This window comes from Gymnogyps californianus, chromosome 3 (assembly GCF_018139145.2).
Source record: "Gymnogyps californianus isolate 813 chromosome 3, ASM1813914v2, whole genome shotgun sequence".
NCBI lineage: Eukaryota > Metazoa > Chordata > Aves > Accipitriformes > Cathartidae > Gymnogyps > Gymnogyps californianus.
In genome coordinates this window covers 277558-305418 of record NC_059473.1, presented here as the reverse complement: position 1 = coordinate 305418, position 27861 = coordinate 277558, and the positions used below count along the sequence as shown (strand labels likewise).

The 27861-nt window shown below is 50.1% G+C and overlaps 1 protein-coding gene across 1 annotated transcript in view; it reads left to right on the top strand.

The window, feature by feature from the left end:
• SLC24A3 (solute carrier family 24 member 3) overlaps nucleotides 1-27861 on the top strand; it is a 154011-nt gene that overhangs the window by 8516 nt on the left and 117634 nt on the right. Inside the window, exon 2 of the mRNA XM_050895013.1 lies at nucleotides 1295-1432. The gene's annotated coding sequence lies outside the window, so the exon portion shown is untranslated. The remainder of the gene's footprint in view (nucleotides 1-1294; nucleotides 1433-27861) is intronic.

Sequence of the window (27861 nt, the reverse complement as noted above, 5' to 3'; positions counted from 1 at the left end):
AATGAGAAGTCAGCAAATGTGCACACGCTTCCTCTGAGGAGGACAGGGCATGGTAAAGAGTACAGCCAGACCCCTGGGTCTCAATGGTTAACTCCTGCTGGACTGGGGCTCATCCCTTTTTTTTTTTTCCAGTTTTGGGTGAAGTACATGCCCCTGATGTTTATAGACATTTTTTGATGATTGGAAGTAGGGAGGGCTACTGAAGTGGCTTGGAGGCATGCTCTGGCTTCGGTGAGATGGTGTTGGGTGGGAATAACAGTGCAGTTGGGCTCAATAAGAACCGTTTTGAGAATGAATACAGCTGTACTCTCATAAAGACGTTTCCATCAGTTGCTTTGTGCTCTGTGAGCAGGACCTGAAGGAAGCTGTAGATTTCATGTTTATAAATGAATGCTTCCTAATGCGTTGCAGAGCTGCTGCCTGGCCCGCGGCGAACGCGTTCAGGAGCCTTTCCACCGGTGTCATTAGACTTGGGCGCAAGATACTGAAATGGATCCCTGTTGACTACTTTGGTGAAAATAACTGTCCAGGCTTTTATTACAAGACGTAATTTGAACATGGCGATTGCTCCTGTGCCCCGGTCCCCGCTCCGGTGCAGCCTCCCTGCTGCTGTTGCCTGACGCAGCGCGGGTTGCCGGGCTCTGCCCTTGCAGTCCCGAGGAACCTCGTGCTCTGTTGGGGCAGAGCTTTCCGAACACCTGCGTGGCGTTTCGCTGAGTCACGTAGAAGCCTGCCGAACTTTTGTGTCAAACGCTGTATTTCTGAGGCCTCATGCAGCAGCAAATTGGATTGTAATCCTAAGCAGAAATGGCTTAAATGTTGTATAAGCATGTGCAAAATTCAGCAGAGTTTTGCTGGTACTTACCAGCAGTGAAATGCCTACAGAAGTAGTAAGTTGAGGGTGGTTGGTTTGGTTTTTTTTGTTTTTTGTTGTGTGTGTAGGTTTTTTTTGTTGGTTTCTTTTTTTTTTTTTTTTTTAACCAAAACAGTGGATGGTACTCCAATTTTAAACTGATTGAAGTTTACAACTTCTTGTGAAACCATAGGTGCTCTTCTAGAATGAACCGCTGAAGTTGTGGAGGAATGAACCTGACTCCTGATGTTTTTGGGACTGACGGGGACGTGGAGCTAATGGCAGTGTACCTTTCCAGTGGGATTAGAAACACCACTGTTTCTAACCCAGGGGACACTGGGTTTGAAATGCAGATGTTTTGGCTGCTTCAAGCATTCAGGAACAGAATCAGGAGTTGCTTTTCCTGTGCAGGCTCATGTATCTACTGCTCTTTTCCTTTAGGTTATGATGCCCTGAGCTATTCTGTGGAAAGTAATGACAAATGGAGCGGGAGACAGCTACTGCAAGCAAGTGAGGAGAACACGACTGACGTCCCGGAGGACGGTGGGCAGCCGTACGTCAGAAATTGCACTGAACCAGGTAGGAATGACAGTTGCTTCCGACTCCTCGGTCTTACAGTTGCCTTTCTTACCTCCAGATATCTGTATTGGTGTCACCTTTACTGCCAAAACCTTGTACTTACTAATTTGTAGGTCAATAAACACGCTTGTTGTTTTCCTGGTATGTATGCACCGTATGGGTATTGCAAACTCTCTCGGCAACTAGAGTTAAGAGGAGGACCTGCTGTCAGCTAGAGTACAAGACAATGTTTAATGTATACTAATAGCCAAGTGCTGAGGTCGTAAGAAGCATGTCTTCTGCGGTTCTTGCATAAACATTGCGTGCGGTTCTAGCGGTGGGACGTACATAGTGACGACGTGCGCTAGTAGGATTATTGTCTGAGAAATTTGTAGGTAGTCATATATTTAGTACAAGTACTTCCACCAGCAGTGGACCCAAAGAAACCTAGCCTTCTGTAGCTTGAGGTTGGGTTGGTCTGCTGATGAGAAGTAGAGCTCCGTTCCTAATGTGGCCTTTAGCTCAGGGACGGACCTTGGCAGGGTCCTCCTCATCTCCTTCACTCCTGTTTTTATGAAACTCGTAGGAATTTAATGTCATTGAAACTGCTGCTCCGTTACATTTTCTTGAAGTCAGTTGACGTATTGGGAAGCTTTTGGGGGAGGTGGGCACAAACGCGTCGGCTGCGTTCGTATGCTTCGCGTGTCCCGCTTCCTCGGGGATCCACCCGCAGCCAGGCTGAAGGCAGATTGGGTCCGGGGGGTACTGAACTGTCGGAGATGAGCTGATGCGCTTTTTGAACTTGCCTCCCCTGAGCTGGCGGGGGCTTTTTGTCGATTTTCTGTACTTGGTCTCAAAAAGCTCCCCTCTATGTAGAGGGGCAGGTTCCCATCCCATAGTTAAAAGGACAAATCACTTGCTGCAGCCCTGTACAAAAAACCTGTCCATGGACGACAGAAAAGAGAACAAGATGGGGAGTCTTCAGTTTGCATCCAATCGATTGCATCGTTTTTATTTCTCACCTCAAGAGAAGTCTTCACAATATATCACTACTAAAAGAGAAGGCTTTATAAGCTGTTCAGTCCTGTATTTTTTTTTTCTTTTTACAGCAGAGCTTGGATGTCATTTCTTCAAAGTTCAGGGAGGGGAGGGGAGGGGAAAGATGTTTCTCCATTCTTCAAGACTTATATAGGTGACGTGCCCCAAGAGAAATTCTAACAAACACAGTTCTTGCTGCACTTCTCTGCCTATAATTTTTCCTCCACTGTAATCCTTAATAACATTTCTGGACAGGTGGATGATTATAGTCTTTTTTAGACAGCAGAAACTAGTACAAAATTTCTTCTTATTCATTTTTTTACTTGTTTGCGTATCTCCCATATAGTGCAGATCCAGTCTTACAGCCTCCCATCAGCATCTGTAGTAATCTTTCCCCCACCGCGCTTGGTACATCAGCCCCTGCTATTGCACCACCCTCAGCTATTTCTCCTGCCTTCACCAAATCAAGTGGCCTAGAGGAAACGTGTGGGATTTTATTTCTGGTGTGTGTTTTTGCTCCCCTTTTTCCAGAAGATAAAACGATAATTACTGAGTACATTGTACTGTGTTCAGGAGAGAGAAAGCAGAAATACCTAGGTGAATGACTGTGTTTTCTCTGAATTATCATGACATTACAATGGTATACATTCTGTAATAGCAAACTGATGAAAAGTACTGCAGAAAAGAAAGTAAAAGTAACAAAGTTTAGGTCCCGTGTGTTGTTTCGTGGATTTCATTTGGACCATTATCATAGTGTAAATGTAAATCATTAACGCTAGGCTGGATGGCAGTCAGAAATGTTTGAATGGGAGCGGGACTCTATTGAAGCATCTGTGAAAGTTATCTGTTGACTTCAGTGGACTGTAGGCCACGTGCAGAATACTTCGGTTCTGCTTTTCAGCAAGTTAAGTGAGTAAAAGAGCTGGTAGAAGTGATGCTGTAAGTAGCATTGATATGTCGTCTTGTTCTGAATGATTTTTGTGCTGTACATGATAACACAACATGAGAAAGCAAAGCCAAGCGTTGTTAGTTGTGCTTTGGGAAGAATTTCAGAATTTTCCATTTTTCCTGCAACTCAGAATGATGCCAGGTTTCTGAATTCAGCACGAAATGGGCCCCCGGTCATGAGCCCATGCAACTTCATCCTGCTGCTCTCTTTCCTAATGCCAAGAGTGAAGCAGCCATTCCGGAGATTGAAATGGGACCTGATGATGGAGCTGGGCCGCTGAGGTCAATCGAGTCTAATGCAAGTTTAACCATCATCCCAGCGGATTAGGACGAGGAGACCTTCGGCGCCGATCCTCGCAGCAGCTTGCGTGTTTCGAAGTGTAGGTAGGAATGGGGCGGTTCAAATCGGCGTGCAGTTCGGACACTAATAATTGTTGTTGTTAAAGAAAGCGGATCGAAGGCTTGGTTCAACGCCCGTGCAGGGCAGCGCTGTCCTCCTTCCGCCGGCCATGTTAGTGCTGGATCGGGCCCGCCAACAGTGTCTAGCTCTGAAGTGACAGTAGAGACCTGACCTAGCGCGGCAGCCGAGAAGCACAAGAGTTCCCCAAGCGTGTCCGCCTTTGCCTTCCCTGAGTGCTCGCCTATACAGTGCTGCTCGAGGAAATTGAGGCAATTTGGCTAAAATTGCGATGTTGCTGAGCATAACTGACGTGCGGTGCGTAACCTAACCCTCGGGCGTCTGTTGTTACTTGGGAATCAGCAGAGCTTAAACCTCCTTAGCATCCCCACAGGACGTGCACTTATGTGCATTTGGCCTTCAGGCGCTTCTCCTTCCCTTTGGTGAGCATTGGTAGGAAAACGCTGCCTGAAAAGACCTTTTTTTTTTTCCTTGCTTACTTCCAAAATGAAGTTGTATAAACACCTACAGCTAGGCAAAAGTGAGCGTTTAAAGAAGCAGTTTCACCTCATCTGTTGGGGGAGGGAAATAAAATGCCTCATTTTGAAGTGTTTTGTGGTTTTTTTGCAACGCTTGGCTTTTGTAGCCTGTTGGCAGTAAACACATTTTTACATGGTAAAGGAAAGATCTTTTTTTCTTTAACTGCACATGTATTTCAGGCTCATTTGAAAGCCTGGCATGACATTTGCAAACTGCTATTTTTATTTTCTAATGGTTTATCCAGTGGGCTATCCACTAGCGTTTTATCATCAAGACTGCTCCAAATAGTGGGGTTTTTGCTCACTTTGCCTCTGAAACATACATTGGAGAAATATTAAAGGGATGAAATGGACAGAATCCAGCCTAAAGACCTTTTTCTGCAAATTATTTATTTTGTCCTTTTGCCATTTTTCGCTCTGAAGCAGTTGCAATTGGAGTGATAGCGTGGTCTTTTTGAGCAGTTACCTATGAAACCCGCTGCTTGTTCTGTACTGTGTAGCCCCGATTCACTGAACGCCTGGGGGTTTTTGAGCCCCGCACTGCAGCACTTGGAAATAAACCTTGCAAGGCTCGATCTGGAGGATGGCTGCTTCTGCATCGGGGTAGCAAATAAGAGGGGACTACGTTTCCTTTGAAAAATCTCTTGAACTTCGCCGATGCAACGACGACGTGGCGGCCTTTCTGCTAGCTCCCTCGCCCCCTTGGCGCCGGCGGAGTTGGTTAGGTGTTGCGGCATGTGACTTGGTGAGGGTCCAGCTCTGTGAGTGACCGGCTCTAGGAGCAGTTGCAGGCTGGTGCTCAGCTATGGGTGATGTGGGTGGAAAAAGCACGCTCCCCAAAAAAGGCAGGGAAAAAGCAGCAAGGCATGGCAAATGGATGAGATGGAGCGCTAGCCTCAAAAGACTCCTGTCTTTGCACGCCTATTAGATTATTTTAGCTACTTGTTGCTGTGGGATCTGAGTACCTGCCAGTACGCTTTGAAACGTCAATTTACGCCTTATTGCTGTGAGTCCTGTTAACAGAAAGAAGCTGAGAAATATTCATCGCTTGCTCTGCCCTGATCCTGTTGCTGTATTTGATTGCGTCGAGTGCTTGTGGAGGCAGAACAACAAAGCAGCCCACTTTATTTTCTAAAGAGCCTCTGGTCTCTTGTCTCCTCTTCCCTTGTTTTCCAGTCCTGTAATCATACCTGCTTCGCTCGTCCCTCTTGGATCCCTGGTGGCCCTTCAAGGGAGTATCTGACTGTGCTGTCGTGCAGCAGATGTTCTTCTGGCCTCTCCTGCCGTCCTCTTGTCCTCGTGGTATCCGTGTGAAGGTGTGTGGAACTAGAGATGCACAAAAAAATCGGACAGAGTTTATGCACAAAAAAAGTGATAGCGTTTAACTCAAACACGGGTGATGTTGGGCTAGGTTTGGCAGACAGTTTTAGCTAATACAAAAGATGATGAGGAAAGAGTGAGGAATACTCATGTTACTTCAGGCAAAGTATCATTTAACCGCCTAGTCCTGTTTAGAAGTATGACTCACCCACTGGAAGCCAACAAAAAGGATTAAGCTGATATGATGTTGAGCTTTGGGTCAGGTCCGTGTGCTACCAAATTCAGAGCTAGGGTTGCACTAGAGAAACTCGGAGAAACTTGCTGTTAATTCAGTCATGGCTTATCAGCTGTCGTGAAGGTGACAAGCTCATCAGCTGCGTCAGGATGGGGTGGAACGTGTCTAGAAATTTATGACGGAGGCCGCTTGGTTGTGGCACGCCAAGGTCCCGGTGCCGCCCGTCGTTAGCTCCTCACTAGACTGACATACGTTTCCGCTGACGAGCTGTCATCGTGTTCCTCCCCCAGCGTTACCGCTTCCCACGTGCCTGGTCGCCGCTCCCGCCTCAGAAAGGTTGCAAATAAAATAACAGCCCTGCTTAAGTGTGCCGTTTTAAAGTCATTGTCAGTAATAGCAGGAAATATGTGATTACTGCAGAAACTGAAAGATCTCAGTATATTCATTTAGACCCTCAGGCACGAAAGTGTTTAATTTAAACAGCCAAAGAAGTTTTTACGCAATTATTTCTTACATTTCCTCCTCTTATTTCAAAAGCAACTTTCTTTTTTATCCATATTTCTCCAGTGAGTCATAGATTATGATAATGTAATTTGTAGTGCTTGGCTATGAAGCAGGTAACTCTTCCAGACTGCTTGCTTCTGCTTGTTACCCTTCCTTTAGGGCCCTTTTTGCGCTGAACCGCAAACCTTAGCCCACAAAACCCAAACCGCCTCATCTGAATTTGTGCCTTCTGATCTCTTCCCTGTTAAACGTTTGCTCCCCCTCTGGTTTGCGTACCCAGGCGGCGAGACGGCGGTGACCAGCGCGGGGTTTCTGGGCGAACGTCTGGGTGGCCGAGCTCTGCCTGCGGCATGGCGCAGCCCCGGGGCCGAAGGAGAAGGAAGCGTGGTCTGGTGGCGTACCTTTTTTTTTTCCTCTTGCCGCGGGAGAGGAGTCTTGTGCCTCGTGCTTTGGTGCCGGCGCGGGCAGGCTGGCGTTAGCAGTCGGCGCTCTCCTGGCTGATACGTCGTCTCCGAAGCGGTGTTTCCCCTGTGTTTAAAACAGAGCCGTGCAGCCCTCTTTCCTTGAACTCGCCCTGGGGCGTGGGTGTGCCGAAGCACGGCCCGAGCAGGCGGTTTTCAGCCCAAACGGTAGCGGCCGTCTCCGTGCTGAAACGCAAACCATCTCTTCAGCCTCACGCGTGCGAAGACTTGCGCACGTGCTCAGCTTTAGGTGGGCCGAGTTGTCCTGGGTTGTCGTGCCCAGAGAACGCACGCACTGCACAAGACCTGTGGCTTTACCCGTAAACGCGTTGCTGGTGCTCGAAGAGGAGCTACAGCAGAAGAGTCCCTGCCCGAAAGACCTTCAGCCTTTCAGCAGAATAGGGATGGGAATGCTGGAGAAGTTAGTGCATTTACGCAGCTGTAAAACTCACTGCAGCAGGGTGAAATTCAGGGCTTCTAGTGTTCCTTGGCTTTCTCTGGGTTGTGTGTTGTCTTTTTTTGGTGGATTGTCAGCATTGTACAGACAAAACCGCACAGGAGGTCGCGGCCGTGGCAGAAGTGCCTAGCAGATCCCAAAATTGTAGCGCAGTCTAAGGTGGGCTTGTGTGCTAGAAACAAGGTATATTAAATGAAATACTCAAGCACTGAAGTATTCTAACGAGTGGAGTTGTCCTGAGATTCCAGCTCCTGTTCGTGCTTCTGCGCGTACAACAGCACGGTCCGTCCGCGCTCGGGGATATGCGTATCTGGGTGGCAGAGTCCCAGTTGTGGGACTGATACCTGTTCACATCGAGGCTGGGGAAGACACAGAAATTAAATGTGGGTAAGATGTGCTCATCGTTTTAGTGAAGCCTTGATGTTTAGGTGTGGAGGGTGATGGTGACTCCTTCATCTCCGTAGGTAACACAGGCTTCTCGCCTCTTGGCCTTTGTACCTGGAGGTGCGGTGCCAGGCTTGGACTTCTTCCTTTCTGAGCATCCTTCTGCTTTTCGCCTCTGTAAGATGCAAGGAGTGGTATCTTCACAAGCCTGGGTCTTGCTTTAGTGGGGTGGGCTTGTGGATGGGAAATGGGAAGACATAGAGAACAAAATTTGTCTAGAATTCTTCTGGAAAGGTGCTGGAAGTAGCTGCTGGCAGAGTGAGCAAGACTGCTCTTGCTCCACCGCTGCTGAGTTCAGGAGCGCCTTCTTCACAAGCAGATACAATATGCTACGTGAAGAGTGATTTCCCCCGACCCCTTTTTTTCCTCCTGTCTGAACCAAAATGCAATTTAAAAAAAAAAAAGTCACTTTCCCTCAAGCAAAATTAATTTTTTCCTAGCAAAATGAAAAGTAAAAATTTGTTTCTGCCTAGCAAGTTGCAAAACCTTGCTTTCACTTGTGGAAGCATTAGAAAAATAAATCGCTGTAAGTTTAGTAACAAAATGTCCTTGAGGAATATAAAAAAGACATTCTTCCCTCCCTCAGCTACAACAGTTTTGTGAATTTGACAGAAACTTGCTCGAACTTCTGCTCCCACGCTCCGCTTCTGTCTGCGGATTGCTCTCTTCCACCGTCCCCCCTCCCAAAAGGAGAAGACTTGACAGAAGCTGGGAGCGCGATTCCTCTTGGGCGAAGGCTGAGCGGGAAGAGGAGCCGGTAACGCTCACCAGGCACCGGCCTCTCCTGCCCGATGGGAGCGGATTGCTTAGGCGCTGGTAAGGGTCATCCGCCCGGCTAAGGCAGACGTGAGCAGGTCCTGCGAGGCTGGGGCTTGGGAGCTGGGGCTGCTCCGTGCCATGGGTGCTCCGTGCCATGGGTGCTCCGTCGCAGCCCGGCGTCACCTGCGCGCGCTCTGCGGGCAGACGTGGCCGCGGCCCTTTCTCTCTGCCCCCTCGCCTCTCGTCCAGGTTGAAGCGGTTTTGGTGCCCAGCATCGCGGTGATCCAAGAAATTCCAGTTTTGAGGACTCCAGTGTATTGCCATTCGCTTTTATTTTATTCCCCCCCCCCCCCCCCCCCCCCCCCCCCCCCCCCCCCCCCCCTTGGTGCTTTGCAAGCGAGGGTTGTCGCTTGTGCCACCCTGATGCAGGAGACCTGTTCCTGGGGCTCGGGGTCTGCAGTGCTAAAACAAAAGTCTGCCCGAGGCAGCGTTTTCTCCGGAAGGAACAGTGCGGATCACCAGGTCTCATGCTTTGGGGGCAGGGGGTCGCAAGGGATGCACCAGCGCCTTGGAAAGCTGCTGTGTCGCTCCTCACGCCGAGCAGCGCAGAAAGGCTTCGTCAGCTCCAAACCCTAAAGCGTTAGAAAACGGCGATGTTGGGGTTAGAACCTCAGAAATAAAAATAAAAGAGGTGCTCGCTGCTTCTCGGTTGGTGTGCTGGCGTGGAGTCGGGTTATCTTTTTCCTACAGTCAGGAAGGAGAGATGTTCTCTTGATGGGAACAAGAGCTGAGGTTGTGGTGCTGTCGCCTGGCCCCAAGAGCTGAGGCTTGAAGAGAGAAAAACCAACGCTGGCGAAGTTCCACGTCTGACACCTGCGTTTTAACTGAAGCTGGTTTTTGAGTAGGCTGCGTGCCCCTACAGCCTACGTTTCTGGCTGAGGGGAAAACGTGAGGCAACCACTGGGTTTGGAAGAGTTCTTCCTTGCTGAGCCTGCCTGCTTGGTTTGTTAGAAATACTGCGAAGGATTTTTCTTTTCACGCGTCTCTGCCATGGGCCACGCACAAATGCATTAAGTGCCGGCTGTTACAGTGTTGATCTGAAAATGGGTATGCCCAGCTCGCTCGCCTGTAATTATCTTTTTTTTTTGGCAGCTGGAGTGTGTTTCTGGAGCCAAGTTCAGATTCAGGTGAAACTGGGTCAGCAGAGATGTGTACGCACCATGTCTCTGCTATTTATAAGCCTCCCATCCTGTGTTTCAGGTAGGACAGGCCTTGTTGGACACAGGGGAGAAGCACGACTTGACGTTGATCACAGATGTTCTTGTTAGCTTATGTCAGGGAAGTTGAGCTATGGAAGTTGTAAAAAGCTGCGAGGGATACTTAAAGATAACTTGCAGGTGGTGGGAAGTATTCTGCTGCTTGGTTATTCGTGCAGCTGGTTTTTTGGAGGGTATTTTCCAATTATCTGGTCCTTGGAATGATTTCTTGGGCTCCAGAAATTTTCTGCAAACTTTTGAATAACGTCTTTCTCTTCTCTTGATGGAGTTAGATTTGTTTATTTTATATTTTTTTGGTCTTGCAATAAACTAGAATGGGAATTTATTTTCCTGACTGGGAAAATGTTTAATCTACCTGGTGGCAGTTCCAACGTCAGTGTGCCACCAAATGGGTGGCATCGGGGGGAACTTCCAGGGACCAGCAGACCCTTGAAGCGAGCAGGGAAAGGTTATGCCAAGAAACGTTTGTAACGGGGAGGAGCCGTTGACCCTTGCAAGAGCTGGCCGAGGGAGCGGGAAATACAGCCCCTGTTTCCCTCCTTCAGAAGGAGAAGGGCGTCTTTCTCAGTAATGCTCCGCTGTCGCGTGGGGGACGCCGGCGTGGTGAGGCAGTGCTTGGCGAGCTTGCGCGGAGGAGCCTCGGGGCGCCTGGCGTTCTCGCGGCTTGCGCCCATGCAGCGCGCGTGAAGAGGCTGAGAGCGGGAGCGGCGTCCCTTCCCGCCGCTGCAGCGGGCGGTGAGGGGCCCAGCGCTCCAGCGTTTTAATGGCGGGAACGCCAGGGGCCTGGCGGGGGCCGCTTGCGTCTGGGCTGGCCCCGCGCACACGGACGCATGGTGCTGGTTCGCCGCGGTGTCGGAACGGTCGTCCTCAGGCTGGGGTTTGGCGCCGCGAAGCTCCTGGCTCCGGAGTTGCTTTGTGACTGGGTTTTGCTGCTTTATTTGTAAAGGCGTTCAGCTGCTCTGGCGTGGAAGCCGAGCGGAGCGTGTGTTTGAGTCGGCCTCGGTTGTGGCTGTGCTGCGGGCTCGCCGCGGGGTTTGCTTTCTGGGCTGTGTTTTGCGGGGCCTTGATCTGTGGGAGTGTTGGGTTGCGGGACCTCTTTGAAATAAGAGGTGGTCACAAGGACTTTCTTCAGGACTTTTCAGTCATCTCGGGGGGCAGCAGCCCAAGCGCTGCTGTGTTACGTTGGCATACAGGCGAGCAGATTCCTTAGCACCAGCCACCCCGAGGCAGGACCTCTTGGGTCCTTGCAACAGGATTGTACCTGGACCACATGCCAAAGGGGAAGCTCGGAACAATTGCTTTTTGCTGGGTCCTTAAAGACTCTGAACTGATCTCCGAAATCATGCAGTTCCCTGGAAAACAGGGCCCTCTGTGCACACGGAGGAGGCCAGTAGCATTCTTTTTGCTGAAAGTTTGCCACTATTCCCATGGGATTATGTGTGCACTCCAGGAGCCGAAGCTTTAGGGAGAAAAATAATACAAGCTCTGCGATTAAAATCAAGAGGTGGCAATGCTATTTCCCAGTTTATCCTCAGTGTGTTCTCTTGCATTGAGGAAACAAAAGCATTAGAAAAGGAAGGGGAGCTAAATGGCAAAACAGCAAAGTAAAACCCAAATCCTGAAACCAGCATCACCTCTACGGTTTGTAGGCAGAGGAAAGGTAGTGAGCTCCTGCAAGCCCGTATTGCCCTTGTCAGAAAGCTGCTGTTTATTTTTGCAGAGTACATCATTGCATATATATCGAAGAGTTGTAATTAAACCGCTACTTGTTCTAATAGAGAAGAATCTCATTAGACCCATTGGCTCCTGGCTTATGAGTACTCAGCCTCCAGCCTTCTGCATCGCGACATGGCTGTGATGTGCACCGGTAGTCTCCAAAGTCTCACCTGCTGGGACTCGTTTGCTTTGTGATTAGCATGTTCCCGTTGTAAGTGTTGTTTCCGATGGAAATGACTGTATTGTCATATGCTAGCTGTGCAATAAGGGCCTTGCAGAGTGTTTATGGAAGATTTGTATGTCACGCTGGGTGTTGCGTGAAGAATGCCAAAGGATAATTGACTCTTGCTACCCAAGAAGCGTGTTAATATTCTTGAGAAATGATGACAAGGGGGGAAAAAAAAAAAAAAGGAATAATCCTGTAGGGAACAAGGCAGAGATCTTAACCTGTACGCCTGCTGCTCTCAGAGACGCGGGAGGACACCATTTGAGAGCCAGTCAGAAGTGCAACCCAGTTTGCATGGTAGCTCTTCCTAGTATCCCATTTATCAAGTCGGTGTTTTGCTTTAGGCTGCCAATGAGCTTTGCGGACAGAACCTGAAATAGGGAATGCTGGACATGGAAGTGCCAGCCAGGGGAATTTAGCGATAACAGTGGTAGGAAGCATGGAGCTGCAGTACCCCCGTAAGGTCCACATCCGATACCTTGAAGAGATCGTTTGGTGCAGATCAGTCCTTACTGCTTCAACCCCTTGTTCCCCTTTTCATCCCTGTCCCTCCAGGCGCACGGAAGCACCCACGGCCCAGTAAGCAGACTTGCCAAAATCCAAACCTTAGCCTCTTGTATTTCACAGCATTTTGCTAACGGTGGGCTGCTTAGTTATTTAGTTTTTGAAGTACAGCGCAAGGGCTTAGGAGAGAGATATACTCAGCTAAAAACTATGGACCATGTACGATAGGCATAGATAAGGCTACAGCTTCTGATCTCTTTTCTTTTTCTAGTCTTCATTTGGAGTGTAATGAAACGACCCGCCTGCAACCTCCTAGTCACCATGTAATTAAACTTGTCCTCGAGGGATTGCTAATCCGGCAGCCTTTGACTGGTGCTAAATACTGTCTAGATGTGAAATGCTGACCCTGATGCTGCCAACCATGGGGAGAAAGCTTTGCCTCACGCACGCTTTTACTAAAGAGCCTTTCAGGCCTGCGACTCGAGCCTGCGGTGCCCGAGGACCTGCCGGCTGGCATGCTCTGCCGGCGGGTATCCTGGTCACGGTCTGCTCTGGAGCACGCCAAGAGTTTGAACCTTGTTTTGCTGTTTACGTAGACTTGCCAAACAGATGAAAAAAATAGATGTGGCAGGGTGCTTATCTGGTGTAAAGGTGGTCTCTCTTATCCCTCTCTTAAGGTCTTCCCTTTTCAAAGGCAGTGATCGTTCTGGATAAAACACAGCTTGCAAGCTGTGAGCTGGTGGGATTCCAGTCTTATTTGATGGAGTGGGCCACAGTAAAAATAAATGTATTTTTAAGAAGAAAGGAAATAGGAGGTGGGGCACAGATGTTTTGCAATGGAACTCAAATATTCCTTGGACGATCTGGTGGATTGTGTTTGCACACATAACTTCATGGGGGACGAACACATTTTTTTCAGTTACATCATCTCTAAAGGAGCTGCCTACTTTATCTCTGGGAAAAAATGCAGGTAGCAAATATGAACATTCTTCAGCACAAAGAGGGGGGAAAATATTTTCTTAAGTACATCATCAACCAGTTACTACAGTTATGTAGCAAGAACCCATGTTTAGAGTAACAGCAATGGAGGGGGGGAACCCTGTGTCTCTTTTTATGATTGTTTTTTCCCCTCTGAAATGACTTTGAAATGCCCAGAAATTTTCTCAGTTTTGTTTTTTGGGCTTTTTTTGTTTGGTTGGGTTTTTTTGGTTTTTATACCTAGAGGAATGAGACTTGCTTCCTCGAACTTCTAGCAAGCTTGGGTTACTCCTTTGGTTATTGTGTGTTGTGGAAAAGGCAGCAGAGAGGTTTAAAATACTGAGGAGGAACCATTGCTTCCAACTCTTTGCATTTAAAAGGTGTCAAGAAGCAAAGCAGGACTTCAGACGTGAATAAAAGAGCACATCGTACCTTTCTGAACTGGGTTTTACTTCTCCGACACCTGAGGATGCCAGGCTGCTGTAGTGCATCGCTCTAATAATCTGAGAAGTCTTCCGTGAAGCTTGAGACCTGAATTTCTAAGAAGGAGGTGGGGGGAAAAAAACAATTGTCGAGTCAGACTTACTCCTTTCTCTTGGAAGGAAACGTACTTGGATTTTTATATGCCGAGCACGGAAAGCAGGACTTGTCGTAGGTTTTTGGGTTGGCAGCTGGGAAGAACCATTGCGGTCCTCTTGCGTGGTGATGCTGGTCCGTGCCAGCGGCAGCCTCTCGTCCCGCCGGTCTGCCGCAGGCTCGCTGGTGGAACCGGGGCAGCCGTCCCGCTCCCGGCCCCGCTGCCGGAGGGGGTCTGTGGAAGGGAGCAGCAGACCGAGGTGCTAGAGAGGGGTTTTCCTGGCTCTGGCGTGGGTCTGCTGGGAGATGTGGGTCGGGTCCTCTCTGTGCCTCGGCGGCAGGACGGCAGAGCTGATACTGACTGGCAGCGTAGGGCACGGTTGGACTGTGCTGATGAAAAGCGCGCCGTAAGGAGTTATTACCAATTCAGAGTCTGTAAATTGCAAGCGGTTGTGTTCACGATACTTTCTGGACCATCCTTCTGATCAAATCAGTGACTGATGCATACTTACCAGATGCAAGCTGCTCGATGCAGCGTGGCCTCAGGGCATTACTGAAGTACAAGTAACGGCTCACAGCTGTGATAAAAGTAAATGTGTACCAGATGTAGATGTTCTAGATTGGCCAGATACCAGAATAGTTTATTTTTTTACATACTTGAATTATTCTTCTGTCATGGTAAACGCAAATTGTCCACTTCAGCATTTAAAAATACATTGCTGCATTTTTGTAAAATGTCATAATTCTCCCCAGCATCCTATTTCCACCGAGCTCCTATTTTGTGAACGTACTTCCTGCAACATTTTATTACGCTGCTGCTTTCTCCCAGAGCGAGCGACAGCTGGCTTTTCAAACCATTTCGGAGCTCGGAACAGATGCAAGTTCTCACAGGGCTGCAGAAGCCTGCGAGCCGTGGCTGTGCTGCAGCACAAACACAGATTTTGGGAGGAGGACTTCTGAATAGTTTAAATGATGTGTTCTGTCTCTTGACAGCAGAGAGATTAAGTTGTCCACCTGCGGGCAGACTCTGGGCAGATCCTTAGGTGATGTAAGTCCGACCGGCTCTGCTGAACTCTGCCGGCTTACATCAAGTGATGGTTTAGCCCTCGGTGACACAATGTTTTCAGCGTTCGTTTGTGCAGGTAGGACAGATGCAGGGCCCTTGATGCAAAACCGGAGCGAGGTGGGGGGTTTCTGTAGGACCACAACAGGTATTCTGGGCCGCCGCGTCGTTTCCCCCTTCCTAAAGCAGGGGAGGGACACGGCAGCAGCATCTGCGGCTCTGGCACGTGGTGATGGCTCTGGGCTTTGCCGGCGCGGGGGTTTTGTGCGTAACCAGCCCGTCCTCTTGCTCTGTCTGTCACGGACCCAGAGCACCGAGCGGCAAGCGACTGAGGTTCAGTGCTCTTCGGCATCTCGTAGGCGTACTGAGCTCCTGGTCGGGCTTTCGGTGGTCTGCTCGCCCCGCGTGCCTTCCAGCAGCTCCTCCAGTTCGCGGTCCCTGTGACGGTGAGGGACGATGTGTGACTTGCAGAAGTCTGTGTACTGCCTTTCGCTTCCGCGCTTGTCAAAACGAGCGAATACTCATAGTTGTGCAGTACCGTAAAACCAGCCCATATATCAAGGCAGAGGTAGAAATCGTCAGCTTGAGATCTGAGGCTCAAACAGTAAGATCGGCCTTTCTAATAATTAACTAATTTCACTGAAGTCTACATTGGTATGGGCCATACTGGTATTGCCTTTAGTGAGCCCAATAACAGATTGGTGTGGTTTTGGTTTTTTTTCTTTTTTAAAAAGAAAGGAAAATCTACGCTACTGTGAATTTTTCATTGTTAAAAATTTTGGACTTGCGATACCAAGGAATTTGGCAATGAAGTAATTTGTCTTGGTGCCTGTTGACCCCAAGCCTTGTAAAATCCACTGTCCCTGGGACAGGCCGTGTGTTTCCTCATTAAAAATATTACGTATGGTTATGTATCTCGAATGATAATCTTCAAGTTTGGCTTTCTTTGCGGATGATGTTGGCACATCAAAGGCTTAAACCCCTCAAATTCTGGCTCAGGTTACACAGGGTTAGATGCTCCAGCTGCAGCAAGACCTACAAGAGAGCCTGCTTTGACGTTTCTCGTTCCAGTGACTTGTTTTTGTTCAGAGTACGAAGTTTCTGATCAAAGCACGTGGAGGACAGGATCCTTCCTAACCCAAATAGTGGGGGGAGGTATTTTGCTCAGGCTCCAGAGGAGGAAGGGAACTGAGAGCGAGCGGGGTGAAGCAGGGCTGTGGGAAATGTCAGCTCTGGCGAAGTGTGTTTGGTGGTTATAAGCCATTGAAAAGGGAGGCCCGGGATGGAAAGGGAAACGCGGTCCTAGCTGTAGCAGGTTCTCTAGCTCAGGTGATTTTGTGCGAGTTTATGCTATTTTAAAGGGCAACTTCAGAGGGCACGCGGTGAAACATAAAACGTTTCAAAGGATTCTCAGGTTTTGTGAGGTTCTGTACAGCTCGGAGGATTACTCCGTCGGATTCGGGAAGGGTGCTGGGGGTGGGAGGCATTGCCTTTTATTTGTATTTTAAAGTTGGGACTAGAAAACCTCGGTGGTCCGTGGTGGCAGGCTGAAACTTTCTGTCGGTGTAGCCCCCATCTCCTGGGCCAGGCTCCGAGCTGACCTCTGCTGTGGCTCTTCCCCGTGCGCGCAGCGTGCCTGTGTTACCCGCGCGTGCGAAGGGACAGCTTTCCATGTCTCTCGGAGGCCGGGCTGCACCTTAACTCCAAGCAGCCTTCTAGCAGAGACGGAGACTTGGCGGCTTTCTGACCTGGCCCAGAGCCGATCCCAGCTTCAAGTGCCCACGAATGTTTAACCTCTAGTGGATGACAGGGCAGCGCTTATGGAAAGAGGTGTGAGGCCCACGTGAGCACCGAACGCACTCGTTGCCTGCGGTGCGCGCCGAAGGGATAGAGACCCGGCGGGGACGGATGGCTGTGTACGCTCCGGTCAGACCAGACCCCCCCGTCTTTTACAAGCGTGGCTTTGATGGCCGAGGACAGGCGTCTCGGGGCAGCAAGGTGCAGCTCTGCCGGTGTAGCTGTTTCCGCAGCAGGCGCTTCCCCGGAGAGGGGCTGTGAGCCGTCCCCCCCGCCGGCCTGGGGAGCCGGTGCTAGCTCTGCCAGCATCGCTCTGCCGGGGCTCTTCCCCGATACGCCTGAAAAACATTGCCGCCGTGAGATTAAAGGCTCGTCAGTGCCGAGTGGCCTTTTGTTTGACACGCCGCCGCCGCCAAAGTGCGGGAAGTCGTGTCGGCGGGGTTGCTCGCTTGCAAAATGTCACCGGGGATGGAAGCGCCGGTAGGTTGGAAAGCAGGTGGCGGAGAGAGCTGGATCCGAGCTGAGGAGTGGGCTGTGCTCGGGTAGAGACTTCTGGAGAGCGGCCTGGGCCGGAGCCGGCAGCCAGAGCTGCTTAAACAAGGTGTAAAGCAGGAGGAGAGAGCTGAGCACAGGGACCGCCAGCCTTGGGGGCCGTTGTCCTCTGTCCGGACCTGCTCTGCCGGCAGAGGCAAGGGCCACCGTCGCGGTCTCGCCGTCTCTGCCCGGGGGAGGCATGGCCACCTTAGCCGGGTTTCTGTCGAAGGGAGCCCGCCGGCAAGCTGCCGGGGCTGGGCGGTGGTCGGGAGCAGCTCTCCTGCCAAGACCCCGTCTGCAACTGTAGGCCTATTGAGGAGCCTTCCACCATATAAATATATAGTTTTTAATCTTATTTTTAAAGTCTCTCTCTGCTGCCAGAAGAGTAGAGGGAGTAAGCTTGGTAATGAAGAAAATCGGGGCAAATCGTTGTCAGCACATGCTTTAAATTGCGGTGTGTCCGTGGTGTTTTGCAGATTGAATGTGAATGTGTAAACGAGGGCCCCAACCCTTAATTTAAATTTCAGTGCCTTCAGGGGTGAAAGCTGATGTAACTCCACGATCTGTCCCCGGACAAGTCTTTATTAGAGTTTTTGTTTTACATTTGTTATTTTTGAGCTATTACAGTAAAAGAAGAACAATAACATCTGGCCTCATGTTACAAACTGGATTTGTGTTGCTTGTTTTTCAGTTCTTGCCAGTAGTAAGTATTTAAAAATCAAAGGTCCAGATTTTCCACTGATGTAAATTATTACTAGCTCCATTGACTTCATGGAGTTTACACTAGTTTTAAACAACCGAGGATCTAATACAACGTCCCAAATCAAGATTTAATATTGTCAGGATGGAATCTTTATCATCTGTCATTTGCATTTTAAGCAGTGCTTAATTGTATAGTTTTTATACACAGACACGTGCATGAACTCACTTATGCATGCGCAGAATAATGGTTTTATATATTAATGCTGGAGCAGTTTAATTTAGTGCACAGCAGTGGGTAAAATAAAAGTATTTAATTAAAATGGATGTTTTCGTGGACTGCGTAAAGAAGTTTCCAGATGAGATATTGGTTCCCCATATGTGCAAGTTCTTCGTCATTTCCTTGCTGTCCCCGTTAGGAAACGGAGCGATGAGTTATTTTTCTTTCCTGAAGCTCAGGTAGAAGGGCTGCCTGGTGCTGGGGGTGAGCGAGCAGGAGGTAAGGAAGAGAGCTCCCGCTTTGCTCCGGGCTCTCCAGAAAGATTTGCACTCATGATGGGATCAAAGTCCGTTCGTGCCAGGTGTGACAAAACCACACGGAAAGAGGAATCTTCTGCGCTGCTCTTACAGCCTGAGTGGATGAGGTTTAAGGTAGGAGGTAACAGAGGTAAAGTGACTGATGCCCCAGGCTGGTCGAAAAGCCAGGGAGAGCAGCCGTGTTCTGTTCCCTAAATCGGTGCTGTTCTGCCCCAAAGCCTCGGCCGCAGCAGAGGCGATAGCAGCGATCCTTGCTAAGCAGCCTTCCTCCTCTGCCGCCGAAATCTCGCGCGCCCAGTGCCGAAGCTCGGGTAGCCCAGCACCTCTCGTGTGCTTGACGAGGTAACATTACAAATACAGAACTCTCTGTAAAAGCGGGGCATACTCTGGGCAAAACCAAATAATAATAGAAAAGGATGCCGGCTGCTTTGACCTTTCAAACCAGGTAAACATCCATGCATCCCTGCTTTGTTGTGGTATTGGTTGCAGTTTGCAGCGTGGAAAGCCGGCCTCCCTGTGCCTCATGCTTGCTCGTCCAAAGTTAATGGGAGGTTTTCAGATTTGTTTTCATTTCCATCCCAAATTTCAGGATTTTAGGATGTTGTCAAATAGCCTAAAACTCCAGGATAGCATCAAATATCTTTTAAAGGCCAAAAGATACTGGTGCTTCTGTGAAGAAAGTAGCAGTTCTGGGGGAGCCGTTACCCCAGAGCACTTCACGGAGCTGCCCGGCTGCTTCTCCGTCAGGTCGAGCCTTCTCCTGCCTGGTGCGCGTCCTCCAGGCTCATCTTGTCACCGCGCTGGCGGCCGAGGTTAGCGGCCGGGCGGTGCTGCAGCTTTCTGTCCCCACCAGCAGTCTCAGGAGCGGAAGGCGTCCCCATCGTGTCCCCCCCCCATAGGCACGAGGCTGGATGAGGAATCTGCGGGGAGCTTTAGAGGTGGTTTGCACAGCAGTGGTTGTGCATCTCTGCTGGAGGGGGGAAATGCTTCGGAACATACCCTTTTCTTGATTTTATGTGTCTGTACATAGATAATATGTAACATATAATAATATATATCTATGCATAGATAAAAAGAGAGATGGGATGAAAAAAAAAAGAGCAGCCATGACCAGTATATTTGTAACTGAAGACAACCCTGAGTCCGCAGCCTGGTGAATACAGAAGTGGTGTTAATGCAGGCTTCTGGTGATGAACAGGCAGGTGCTGATGGGCTGAATGACCACTTCTAATTAGCACTCATTAATGGTCTTGGAAGAAGCTGACTGGAGAGTTAGCTTCTGTGCTGATGACTCTGACTTCCAGGTGACCTGAGCGCTGTGATGCTCTGTCCTTCTGCAGCTTGGCGAGCTATCGGTGCCCTCGCTGAGTGACATTACCTGCTGAAGCATCCTGGTAATTACCCGCCACACCAGCTTCATCTCGCGAAGGGCTGTTATTAGTCATGAGTGAGAGATGCTGTCTTCCCATCTCTTAATTGATGGGCGAAGAAAAGGGAAGGAGGAGGTGATAATAGTTTTGTGTTAAAACAGGGAGAATGACTGCTATAGAATTCCACTAGAAAACAAAGCAGCAATTAATTATTCATCATCACAACTCGGATGCGGATTGGCAGAGTCACGGTTCAGGGCTTCCTTTGGGCTGGGTTAGGGCAGGGCGGTGGAGGAGCAAGCCTTCACCTCGGGTCGCTTTGCCGCCCGGTTGCGTGGATGGCTCCCTCAGAAGGATGCTGCTTTGGGGTCTGTTGGGGCAGCTTCCAGCAGAAGCTAAACCTATTGCTCCATAAAACCTGGCTGCAAGGCGAGTGCCTTAGGGGACCCCTGCCTGTGTTCGTGGTAAGACGTGGCCTTCTGCGTCTGGCACAACTGGGTCAGCATGTCTGAAGAAGGGCCCTGTCATAGGAAGAGGGGAGCTGGTCAGGCTAAAGGTCCGACACTGTCTTCTGGCTCCATCCGTGTCCAGTGCCACATTCACGGGGAAAAATGCAAGGAAAGTGTGAGATGTTTTTACTGCTGGGATTTGGGCCGACGGACTGAGCGGCGCTTCCCTGGTGTACTCTCGCATCTCCCAGTAATTTGCAGCGTAAGGAGTCAGTGAGTGGTTTCTCTGTATGAAATAGCTCTTCATCCTTTATTTTCTCTGAGAATTTGAGTGCTTTCTGAGCCCTCTGCGAGCCTTTGGCATCTGCAGCCCTGTACGGCCAGAGCTTCGCTGCTGAACTGTGCCAGCTGCGAGGAAGTCTCTCCGGTGGAGGAAAAGGGAAGAGAGAAACACAGATTTGCTGTGTGGGGGCATCAGCTAGCAGAGACGGGCTCACAGGGCGAGCAGGAGGGCTCTCTAGAGGACGTCCTCTAGGGCAGTCGGCTGCTGCGAGGACCCTCGGTGAGGCTGGGCGCTGGATGCAGGGATGCAGCGATGCAGCAGCTTTCCTGTAGCCATAGCAACCGTTAGGGATGTGGTGGTAACCGCTGGCATCCCCGGCCCGACAGGCGTGGAAGAGAGGTGGAAATGAGTGTGGTTTCAAGGCCAGGCAATGAACTAACCCATAGTAATTCAGGTGAACCAGGCAGATGTGAGTAAGACACCGTAGCGCCTGGTGGGAGCGCCCGGATGGCTGTGTTGCCAGGGTCGCTGTTGGCACACCTTGACGTGCCTCCACCCCGGGCACTCGGGCCTGGATTGATGGACAGACAGCCGGTACCGGACTCCCCTGACTGGGAGGTGTCCTCTCTTGTTGCTTCTTTCACGGATTTACTGAACTCCTCCTTGAAACCGCCCACGCGTCGTTCAGAAACCCCTGTTGCGCTGGCAAGGCTTTTGGCGCTCGTCTTCCCCGGTTCAGATGGGATGACGAGGGCCGGGTTTGCCTCCGCTCCTCTCTGAGCGGGTAGCTGTCCTGGTTTCGGCTGGGATAGGGTTAATTTTCTTCCCAGTAGCTGGTACAGTGCTGTGTTTTGGGTTTAGTGTGAGAATACCAAGTAAGCGTGAGAACACTGAAGCGAGGTCTGGAAGGCTGTGCCCCCAGCAGCGCCGGGGTCTGCAAACACTCTGGCAGCCCCCCCAAAGCAGAGGGGTGGGCAAGGGAACGGCAAGGAAAGCTCAGAAGAGCGGCAAACGAGGGAGCACGAATAAATGCCACCACATAACCTATGTCTTAAAGCGAGATTGTCGAATACCTACTGAGCCTGAGGCTCCTGTGGGTAACGCTAAGCCTTCCTCTTTTCCCCGTCCCCTTCCCCGGTAACCAGGATTACAGATTTAATCAGGATGCAGGAGCTGACAAATACTTGGACTGGGCGATGGAAAGTTCCACTGAGCCACCACCGCTCATGTGCTGGGGGGAAGCCGGCAATGGGGAAATCGAGCTGTTCGTGCAGCCTCCATGCTTGAATTAATTTTATGTTCCTCTTGCACTCGGATTCCTCCTTTTGACATGTCTTTCCCCACTCCCTTTTTCTTTTTCTTAAAAAAACCGCCAAAAAATTCCAAGTGAAGCTTTTGTCAAAAGCCAGCACATGTCCTGCTCTACCTCCGCTGCATCCGTGCTGAATGCATTTCGCTTGAATCGCTGTCTCCTGGGAAAGACTTGCGGGTATATTGAACTCATCTTCCGTATAGAATTAATAAACAGGTTAGCAGGCAGGAAGGTGAGAGCGGACCCAGCAATCCATAGCTGAGTTACGTGTGTGTGTTGTTACCAGTAATCTGCTCTGCCAAGTTTCCTTGAAGCTCTTTGGTGGTGTTCGGGGATTACTGGAGGAGACCTTGGCGCGCAGGCACGCCTGCATCCGTGTTCCCAAGCACACGTGCAAACAGCGTGAGTGCGTAAGTCTCTTGTTTCCTCTGAAGAGCAAATTGAATTGCTTTGCCCAGTAAGTGACAGTGCCAGTAAAGACAGGACTGACGTTTCCCTGGCAGATTTTTCCATGTAGGAAATTCCCTGCTGCTTAGAGTCTGTAAATCAGGATCAGATGGCCTTTTAAGGGAGTGTGCTGTCATTCAGTGTTTCCTATCCTATTTTGATTTTTGCAGATCCTTGACATATTCCCAGTGGAGGTGCAGGCTTGCCCGCAGCAAGCTCAACTAGAAAAAGACTCCCTTTGCTTTCGCACCTTTTCCCAGCCCCGTTAAAGCGGGCCGTGGTCCCGCACGGCCCTGCCCGGGCAGCAGATTGCGGACCGCTGGTTGCTCAGCCACTCATGGCTGAAGCACCGGTCCAGGCACGGGCCCCGGACTGCCGGGTGAAGCCCGGGCGCCCGTTCGGTGAGGGATGGGGCCGCGCAGCGGTCCCCTCTGGGCGCCCCGCCGATGAACTCGGCGCAAATAGGATGCTGCAAATCCCTGCTGAAACCCAGTCGAACAGAGGAGTGGTAGGGTTAAAGCAAAGGCTGTTGCCTAATTTCAGAGAGAGATCTGCCAGCAGATCAGACTTAATTTACCGTCTTAATTTTCTACTCCCACCAGACTCGTGGAAGAAGCGCATCCTTTGTAGTTTATCTGTAAAACTTTGAGAAATATGTGAACTGTTAAAACGCTGTTGCTGTGAGCGATTAGATGTGTGGAAAACTGAAATAAGAGGTTTGTGTTTAGTGCTTTGAAGGTAATAGGCTGTATTCCTCATCAAGTTTGTTACTCTGTGTTGATTACTATGTAGGTGCTGTAAATTGCAGAAGCGGGAGGTTATATAGCATACAGTCCTGTGGCATATATATCCCTCTTGGAAAGGACGGGCTGTGGGAGGCTCAGGAACGGTTCGGGTTTCTGTTGCCCATCTGACAAGCTTTACTGCACGGCGGCAAAATCCGGGCTGCTCGGGTCTGTAAAAATGAGGTCGACTGAGATTCAGGGGGAACAGAAACTCACTGGAAGGTAGAGCCTGCTTCCTGCACGCTGACTGACGTACAGAACCTCCGATGTGGTTGTCAGTGCAAATTCGTCTTTAGTTCTTGATATGCTTAACAGCGGGCGCGGTGTGACAGCCCCGGTCGTCTGAATCAGAATGCTGACACGGGCAAACAGAAACGTACCGGGATGTTGTGTAAATGTCTGTAAACTGTTTCCGTAGGGGTGAAAATAGTTACAGAGAAGTCAAAATATTTCCCTCGGTTGCCTTTATCTTTTTCCGCCTCTTTTTTTTTTTTTTAAAAAGGTCTTATTGCTCTTTTGTGTAATACCATTTTGTTATCAAATTTACTTGAATTTTAAACAACATAGATTTGCCTGCCTTTTAATTTTTGGATAAAAGTACTTGAAAGTATTCCTTAAAAGTTCCAGCCTTGTAGAATTTGATTTTTTTTTTTTTTTTTAAAAACCTTTGGATCACTGAAAATTGTCATTTGCCTTTTTAGTCTAAGTATACCTTTCCAGTATCTGGGAATTTTGGCGAAGCAGCAGGGGATGTTACAGCACGGCCAGCGATGCGCCGCTCGGACAGGACGCCCCGGTCCCCCAGCCCTGCCCTGTTTGCCGGTGGGGTCGCTCCAGCAGAAGACAGAACGCGCCAGGCTCGGCGATGCCGCAGCGTATGGCACCGCGCGCCTCGGGAGCAAAGGGCCCTGCGTGCCAGGGGCTGCGCGTCCGCTCGCCGGCTGGCCGCCCTGCTCCGCTTTGGGCGGCGAGCCTGCGGACCGGCGGCTTGGGCGGCGATGTATGCCGGGAGGGCACGCTGTAGGCAAGCGCTCGCCGCCGTTCCTCCGCTTGGCGCCGAGCAGAGGGGCTTGGAGAGGGCGCTTCGCCAGAGCCCTGTCTGCAGGGTGCCGTTCCTGTACCCTGCCGCTCTTACGCTTGCACATTCCGATGTGAAGGTGCCTGTGCGCGGGCGTGATGGTTCCAGGTAGGACGCAGCCTCTTCCCGGTCCCGGAGGCTGGAGTGTCCGCTCGGGAGGCAGGGGAGCGAGGCCCCGGGCTTTCAAAGCGGTTCGCCAGCTGTAAACTCCCGTCTGCGGGTCGAGGATGGCTGCAGAGAAGGCTGTGTTGTTTAAACTCTTTTTAGGGGCTGCTGAAGCAGAGTCGCTGGGCAGGCAGCGAGTTTCTAAAAAGGGAGATGAGGATAGCTCCATTACAGTTCTTGGATGGAAAGAAAGTTCTTTGCTTCCAACGTTGGCTGCAGCTAACAACTTTGGAGAAGCGTTAAATCCTGAAGCAATTAAATGTATCAGCAAAGCAGGATTTTTTTTTTTTCTTTTTCTTTTGTGAGATACTTTGCCAGCTGTTGTTTATGGAAAAAAAAAATCTAAATCCTTTTTGAGAACCGTTTTTAGGTTTCTTTGTATTTGGGGCTGATTTATACATTATGCATTAGCATGGGAAGGCAAAATATTTATTTACCATCGTGAATATTTAGAGGAAGAATAAGCGGGAACGGGTGAAAAGTGTGTATGGATAGTTTAGCCAGAGATCCAGAAGAGCGTTACCAGTGTTAGAAATGGTACAACAATTAAATTGTAAGGGAACGATAAGACAATAAAATGGCCTTAAAATCACTTCTTCAGTTGCAGTTAAGAAGAGTCTATTTAAACCAAGTAGGTGTCCCCATGCAGCAGCTGACACCTGAAGATGACAGCCTGCCTCAGTGACCTACTGTAACACCTCCGGGAGGCCAAGCTTTGTGCGGGGCACGGGTTACTCCGGTTGTTCCCGCTGTGCTGCCAGCTCCGTGGTGGTAGGAGCAGCGTGGCTGCCGGAGCCGGAGTGACTCCCCTCCTCCCGCTCCCCGTGCGCCGGGCAGGACCACCGATCCCCGCCTGCATCGCACCCCGTTGTAGGTGGGTTTTGGCTGTGGGAGCGTGCAGAGACTGCTCCGAAGCTGTTTCTCCGGGAAGGGATACGGACGGAGCAGAAAAGCCGTGGTGAGATCAGAGTTCGCCTTCTCCTGCCTACGTCTGGGTCACCCCTCTGCCTGCACGGCCTTGTGCTCCTCGCTGGGCTCCACGGGCTAGTGCATGAAGATGTGAGAAGTCTCATCTCTTTCCTGGATTATCAGGACTAACAGCACTTCGGTCATTCCTCTGTTGCTGGAGGCGCTGGTTTCATGGAGCCCAAAGGAAGAAGGGAAATGTTGAATGTTTAGTAACTGGGTTGTCTGTGTTGGGAAGCAACCGAGCAGGAGTGAGTTTCCTTTGGTTAAGTTTGCCGAATGATACTTTCTGACATACTTCTTTTATAAAGCACTGTTCTGAGAAATACACGGTTCTTTATGGCGTTCCCTTTTCTTTTTGCTTGCGATGAAAGAATTTTGATTAGAGCTCTCGGTAAGCAGCGTGTCATTGTTTTGTACGAGGCATGCCATAGGAATAATGCTGCTATAGAAGGAGGCCCCAGACTTGCAGAAGTTAATTATATTGCTTGCTGATTGCAAAAAATTACCACCAAATGATAGTTTATGAGAGCTGGGCTATCTTAGGAACAAATGGTGTAAGTGGGTTGGGAGCATTGCAGAAAAATAAACAATGCAGGGGAAAATAAGTCCCGACGGTTCAGAACGTCAGCTTCGAAATAAGGGGCGTCGAGAAGTGACTTCTGCCCGGGAGCCGGCGGGTCGCCGCGCCGGCAAGCGGCTGGGGCAGGCAGCTGGACGCCTGCAGCCGGCCCCACGGCGAGGGGCTGGGGCCGCAGTCGCAGCAGGTCATCTAAACGGCCTCAGCACCTCGGGTTTTAGTATCCTGGCCCTTAAAACATCGAGAGATATACAGCGCTGTGGCAAACCTGGAAAAACTCTCTAGGGTTGCTGGATTTCAGAGGAGATAACGTTTCACCTGAAACCACCGGTGGTTGTTTGCAAAGTTGACGTGAGCGTTGGGAAAGCACTTGAAGGGAGCAGCAAGCGTGGCCGTTCCTCCTCCTTGCTAGGGTTGAGCGTGCACCCTGACATAGGCGCCTTGCCGCACGTCGGGAGGTAGCGGCATTGCCTTCGTGAGCTGGAGCTGACGGGGAAATCGCGAGGTAGGGAGGAAATCCCCGACCGCTATCTGCTCTTAAAATGGAGCTGAATAAATTCAGGGTCGCTTGCGATAGCAGGCAGCAGTCTCGGCTCAAGGGTTCCTGGGGACCTTGTGCTCCAAAGGCCACATGTTTTCATCACAGGCTAAAGTTTACAAAGTTTCATTGTTTAAACAAAACAATGGTGTTTCTCCACAGATGCCCGGAAAAAAAACAAACAAAACCAGAACCTCAGGACTTGGCTGGGAATTGTAACATGAATTTGAATGAAGTACAACTACCAGCAAGCAAACCAAGCTCTGAAACCTGCGAGCAATGTTTCAAGATGACGTGTGTTAAATAGATAAGTTGCAAACCTTCCTAAACAGAATTGCCGTGTAAATGAGTGCTGACCTTTAGCAGTTGCAGAACAACACAACGTCCCGTTCCCTGGAAGTGCTGCGGGAACACGCGCAGTAAACAGCGATAAATAAAGGGTCGCAAAGATTGAGATTTGGGTTTTTGGGTTTTTTCCCCCCCCAAGGTTTTTCAGCTCGGCTGGAGCACTAGCAGCAAAAAGGCACGGGCGCTCTGGAGGGTCAGGCGGGTATCTTTACGGAGGGGAGGAGGTGGAAGCAAAGCGTGTGCCCCTTCGGCAGAGCGGCTGCGTGGGGCTGACTCTCGCAGGCCGCCCGGCATACGCGAGGCGGCCGCGGAGACGTCCCTGTTGTGTTTGGTGGTGCTTGGCCGTTTCGCTTCGTTTCCAGGCAGGCTGGATGAGGCAGCTTCTGTTGGCCGTTTTGTCTCGGGCTGTGGCTTCGCTTGTCCTGTTCTGACACTGGATAACGATAAAAGTACCTGCAGAGCTGCGCTTGGTCTAGCAGAGAACACAGGGGAGAAAACAAAGCAAAACCACCTTGGGCTTTTTTGCCCCAGTGGAAAATAGAGAGTGTTTCTCACTTCTTTGAGGACTCAAGTGAATCGTGTCCGGTCAGCAGGAAGCACACGGTCAGAAGCGGCAAGCCCAGAATCCAGAAGGGTTCGTGATTGTGCCTCCAGAAAGCGTGACTCGACCCGCAGCGTGTCCTGAAATAGTAATGTTTTGATAATGTTTTGGGGGTAACTAAGCTGGAACACGTGTCTAACTATGCAAGTCGTGAATGCCAAAAAAGGGAATCCATGCTAAGCTCAAAAATATGGACTCATCATTTAATTTGAATAAATGTTACCATTGTAATTGGGTTTTGTGGCATTGTGCTATAGGTTTTTTGGCAGGGATTTCACGGGAGATGAGAAAACAGCAGTCCATTTAGTAAGATGGTTCCCTCAAGCCTGTTTGAGACTATTCTCTTAGTTTTGCCAAAGCGTATGTGATGTGTTCTTCAAAAATCCATTTTGGGCTCTCCGGCCTCCCAGTGGAAACTGCTCTGGAGGGTAAACGCGACGTGGGACAGACCCGATCTGCGCATCTCCCCGCGGAGGGCGATTAACCGTTCGTCAAGCTGCTGTGGGACAGCCTCTGCCC